Here is a 5,797-nt window from a genome sequence, read left to right as displayed (position 1 = left end):
CTAGGACTATACAACAATGATCAAGAAAAATAATTAAAACAAAGAGAGAAATAGACAAACAATGAGAGGGTAGGAGCCTCCAAGGCTTGCTAATCTTCCATCATATCATCATCATCATCACTTTCCTCATTAGAAGTGGTCTCATTGCCACTTCCCTCTTCATTTGCTTCTTCACTTTCTTCTTCATCTTGCTCACCATCTTGCTCACCATCCTCTCCTCCTTCTTCACTTGCTTCTTCACCAATGTTATCATCAACTTCTTTATTACCAACAACCTCATTGTCACCCGAAACGACCCAAGATGCACCCGGAAATAGGACTTCTCTATCCGCCCAACTAGGCAAAGGACATGTTGGATAAAGTAGTCCTTGCCTAGCTAAGTGTAGGAGGGGTGAATATTGAGCCAAGTAAGCGTTTTTCCGATCCTCAAAGGCTTGCTTGTGCATTGCTTGCATGAGAAGAGTCAAATAATCGTTTCTTGCTTCAACCCCATCGGGCTTGAACTCTTCGTACTCGAAAGGGTAAGGTGGTATGACAATGGAAGAGGAGGGCATTTCAAGTTCACCCTTTTGTTGTTGGATAATATACTCGGTCTCTTTAGAAAGGGGAAGTAGATAATTGGTCCGGTGGACACTTAGACGACAAATCTTTGAAGGCAAAGTAAACGATTTAGCTTCACTAGTGAGCCATCCATACTTGGTGTCAAGAGGGTTATGGGCAACCCACTTGTACTTGTTTATCATAGTATGCATATCAACAAGATGACCACCCTCATTTTCTTCATACTTGTTATCCTTGTTGAAGTTAGGATCAAAGTATTTGGCTAGTATAGTGACTAAGCCGCCATTGACAATAACGGTAGTGCCTTTCTTCCCACAATCAATGTTGAGCCATCTATCTACCAAAAGCCTTAAAGAGTTGAGAGGCTTGGTGTGTACTCTTCCAATATTCAAAGCCGATTCAAGAAGAATAAAATCAAGTTTGGTGAAATGGTTGGTATCTTTTCTTGCAATAATGGTGTTTCCTATGACCTTGTGCCATACTCTTATGCCCGGATGGTGGACTAAAAGAGCACGACTTGCATGAAAGTCCTCAAATTTCCTTCCGGAAATTGCCTCCCAAAGAGGGTCGGGGTCATACTTTCCATAATTCTTGAAATAACTCGGTTCATCACTAAGACCCAAAATTTCACCCAATTCCCTAAAGGAAATGCATCTACTAACATTAGCTAGACGAAACTCGAGATTTTCCCTAGTCTCAACTTTGGTGACTTTCAAAGAACTCAAAAAATCCAAGGTAAGGGAGGGGTATGTCAATTCTTTTGATTCAAACAATTTCTTCAACCCCATTGCTTTAAAGAAGGCTCTAGTTTGCTTAAGGACACCCAATTTATCTAAGGTTTCTTCACAAATAAATTTGGTGGATTGAAATGATTTCCTAGCAAACTTGGCAAAAGTATCTCTATGGGTTTTGGAAATAAAAGTTACCTCCGGATAATGCAAAAGTTGATTAATTTCCGGAGTAGTGGATGTTGTTGCTCCCATAGAAGGTTGTTGTTGTTGTTGCACTTCCAAGTTTGGGGTTGCTACCACCATAGCCAATGCTTTCTTTGCTTGAAGAGCCTTTTGCCTTTGTGAAAGTGTCTTTGGTGCCTTTGTTGCCTTTGTTGCTCCCTTAGTCCTTGCCATTGATGAATTAACCAAGAAAAGAATGGAAAATCTTCAATTTGTAGTGTACCCAAATCGATTTAAAGGTGAAAGGCTTTGCCTTTATGAATTCAAAAATCGACTCAAAGGTTGAAGATTTGTGCTTGGTTTTGATTGTTATTGAAAAATGAGTGATTGATTTGTTGTTAGAAGGATGGTTTGATTTGATTTTGGTGAATGTAGTTGAGGGATTTTGTTTTTGTGATGGAGAGGATGAGGGTTTTGATGTTTTTGAGTAGTGTTATGAATGAATGAATGAATGAATGAATGAATGTGGGAGGGGTTTTATAAAGACCGAAATTTTCGAACTGCAGGGGCAATCCGTGCGGTTTCTGCTCAAGACGGGCGGATTCTGCACTTTCTGGGTTGGGAAAAACTCGCCTAAAGACGGGCGTATTTAAGATAAGACGCTCGTATTCGCTGATACCGGACGGGCGGATTCTCCAGAAGACGGACGAATTCCTTCACAGGGATTTTTCCTTGTTTTCCTCAGCTGAGAAGACGGGCGTCTTCTACCCAGTACGCTCGGATTGTCTGAAGACGGGCGGATTCTCCTGAATCCGCTCGGATTCTACCCCTTTGTACCCGGATTCAGTTCCATCCGTGTACAATGCATTTCCCTTACCATTCTTCCATTCTTCTTCATATCTTGTGTTCTTCATTGTGGGGGCATTACTAAGGCATGGATAGCCTAGGCAATTCCCATCCCCACACTAAGCTAAAGCACTACACATCAATTGAAATCGTTAGTCCCTCCCTCACTTCTCTCAAACATGACAATTATCTTGATCAAAGTAAATAAAATAAATCCAAAGATGACAAAAATGTAATACAAGAATTGAAATGCGAGTTAGGGAGTTAGAAATATTTACAAATGGTGGTTTAGGGAGGACTCCACCAAACTCTCATTCTTGATGAGATGTCAAGGGGGCATGTTCAAGGTGTTGTTGATGTTGCTCAACACCTTAAAGAAATAATCAAAAGCTTGTTCATTATCGTTATAAAGCTCTTCAATAGACCTCGGCCCTTGTTGTCGGTCTTGATCAATGGCATTACCAATGTAGGGATTAAAAATCCCTTCAAATTCGTCGTCCCAAAGACCACAAACTTCATTAAGTTGATCATTGAAAATCTCTTGATTTGATGGAGACAACTCTCCCAATTTCTTCTCTTGGCCAATGAGGCCATCCTCTTCTTCTTTGCTTGATTTTGATGAGCTTTGCAAGCTCTCCTTGTCACAATTCACTTGCTCTTTGAATGGAGCATCTTCAATTTTCTTCTTCCATTGGAGTTCTGACTTCTTCCTTTCATCCTTCCGGCTATAATGATCAATCATGAAACACGGTTCATGCAAACTAGGAGCTCTCATAGTCTTGTCAAGATTAAAGGTTATGCTTTCATCTCCCACTTCTAGAGTGAGCTCACCGTGTTTCACATCAATCACCGCACCCGCGGTGTGTAGGAAAGGTCTTCCTAGAATGATTGGAATGTTGGAATCTTCCTCCATATCAACAATGACAAAGTCCACCGGGATGAAAAACTTCCCAATTCGCACGGGGAACATCTTCCCATATCCCTAATGGTGTCTTCGTCGATCTATCGGCCATTTGGAGTGTGATATTGGTGCATTTAAGCTCTCCCATCCCCAACCTTTTACTCACCGAGTACGGCATGACACTCACACTAGCCCCTAGATCACATAAGGCTTTGTTGATCGTTGTGTCGCCAATGGTACACGGTATTGAGAAGCTTCCGGGATCCTTTAGTTTTGGAGGTGAACTCCCTTGAAGTATTGCACTACTCACCTTAGTGAAGGCGATAGTCTCAAGTTTCCGGATCGACTTCTTCTTTGTGAGGATATCTTTCATGTATTTCGCATAGGCCGGCACGTGATTGATTAATTCCGTGAAAGGAATCGAGACTTCCAAATTCTTCACAATTTCCATAAACTTTCCAAGTTGATCATCAAATTTGGGCTTGGCTTGACGACTTGGAAAAGGAAGTCTAATCACAATGGGCTCCTTCTCCTTGACCTTGTCTTCATTTTTCTTTGAACTTTCTTCTTTTGATGATTCTCCATCTTTAGAGTTTTGCACAATTTCTTCCTTATCACTAGCTTCCACAATTTCATCCTCAACTTGCTTCTTCGGTGCTTCATACCTTGTACCACTCCTCAAGTGAATGGCACTAACCGTTTCATGTCTTGGGGGATTACTTTGAGGTGGTAATTGCCCCTTTTGTCTTTGTGAGCTTGAAGATGCTAGTTGAGTCAATTGGGTTTCCAACATCTTGGTGTGAGCTAGGATGTTGTTGATGGTGGTTTCCTTTGCTTGGCTATCTTTTTGCATTTGAGTGAAAAATTCTTGTTGATTCTTTTGCATTTGGAGGACCGCTTTTTGGACATCAAAACCTTGGTCATTTTGGTGATTGTATGGATTTTGATTTTGGTAACCTTGGTTTTGATTGTAAAAGGGTCTTTGATTTTGGTTTCTCATGGGAGGTGGGGTGTATGTTGTTTGAGGGTTTTGAACATTTTGGCTTTTGTATGAGAGATTTGGATGGAATTTGGTGTTTTCATTGTAATAGTTGGAATAAGGGGTACCACTCTTGTATGCTTGTAAAGCATTCACTTGTTCATTTGTTCCCCTACATTCACTTTGGTCATGTCCCAAAGTTCCACAATTCTCACATATCCCACTTGGGATTGATGAAGATGCCGTCATGGCATTAACATGATGCTTTGGTGATTTTGAGACTTCTTCAAGTCTAGCCATAGCTTTTTCAAACTTCAATTTGATTGTGTCAATGTGAGCACTAAGTTGAGCACCCAATTGAGTAACGGAGTCCACTTCATGCTTTCCTCCTCTAGTAGCCTTGCGAGGTCTACTATATTGTGAGTTATGGACCGCCATTTCCTCAATTTTGTTCCATGTTTGATTGTCATCAACTTCGGTGAACATTCCATTTGATCCCATATTGAGAATGTTCCTTGAATCTTCATATAAACCATTCCAAAATTGTTGTACCAAGAACCATTCGCTAAGTCCATGGTGAGGACATGAGCGACGAATTCCCTTGAACCGCTCCCAAGCTTCATACAAAGATTCTTCATCCCTTTTCTTAAAACCCGTAATTTGAGCTCTTAGCATGTTAGTCTTTTCCGGTGGGTAGAATTTTTTGTAGAAAGCTAGAGCCAACTTCTTCCAAGAATCAATTCCGAGAGTGGCCTTATCGAGGCCCTTCAACCATTGTTTCGCGGTGCCAATTAGAGAAAAAGGAAATAAGACCCATCGAATTTGGTCTTGAGTTACACCGGTATGAGAAATCGCATCACAATAGTCACAAAAGGTTTTCATATGAGAATGAGGGTCTTCACTAGGCATCCCCCCAAATTGGCTCCTTTCGACTAATTGGAAAAAGGCGGATTTGGCAATAAAATTTCCGGTTAGATGTTGTGGTGTGGGAGTACCATTGGGTAGGTTCTCCTCGGTGGGAACGGAATGTGATGAAAACTTAGGCATTGTAGGTTGATTTTGGGTGGTATTGTGTAATGGGTTCTCCTCACCTTCTCTTGCAAAAGGGTTGATGAACTCAATAGTTGGTTGAATATCTACAACCTCACTAATACCTCTCAAATTCCTCCTAGCAAGTCTCCTATTGGTTGTCAAAGTTCTTTCAATTTCACGATCAAAAGGTAACAAGTCACCTTGTGACCTTCTAGACATGCAAAATATCAAACTTCTTGAAAACAATTAGAACAAACCTTGAGGAGTTTTACTTCCCCAAGGCAAAGAAAAGACACAACTAATAACAATGTAAAGAAATCTAAATCAAGCTAACACCGTCCCCGGCAACGGCGCCATTTTTGATCGGTCCGTTTCGTGTTCACAAACAAATAGATGTGCTCGTTGGGTCACGTCCGAATCAAAACACAATTTATAGCTTCACAAACAACTCTACAATTAGTAAAGAGGCAAGTAAAGGTCGGATCCTAAGGGACGGGAATTGAGATGAGATTTCTATTGAAACTAGTGGTGTCTTAGAGGTGTCACAAATTGGGTTGATGTAGAAGATCACTAACTAAAATAGCA

General features: G+C 40.9%; 1 non-coding gene across 1 annotated transcript; it reads left to right on the top strand.

The window, feature by feature from the left end:
* The first annotated feature begins 4,748 nt into the window (after positions 1 to 4,748).
* Positions 4,749 to 4,855, top strand: LOC141654380 (small nucleolar RNA R71). Its single transcript, XR_012547940.1, has one exon. It is a non-coding gene; the product is annotated as a small nucleolar RNA R71 (small nucleolar RNA).
* The last annotated feature ends 942 nt before the right edge of the window (positions 4,856 to 5,797 follow it).

Source organism: Silene latifolia, chromosome 4 (genome assembly GCF_048544455.1).
Source record: "Silene latifolia isolate original U9 population chromosome 4, ASM4854445v1, whole genome shotgun sequence".
Classification (NCBI taxonomy): Eukaryota; Viridiplantae; Streptophyta; class Magnoliopsida; order Caryophyllales; family Caryophyllaceae; genus Silene; species Silene latifolia.
Note: the sequence above shows the minus strand (reverse complement) of the source record. Positions and strands in the feature narration are given on the sequence as shown.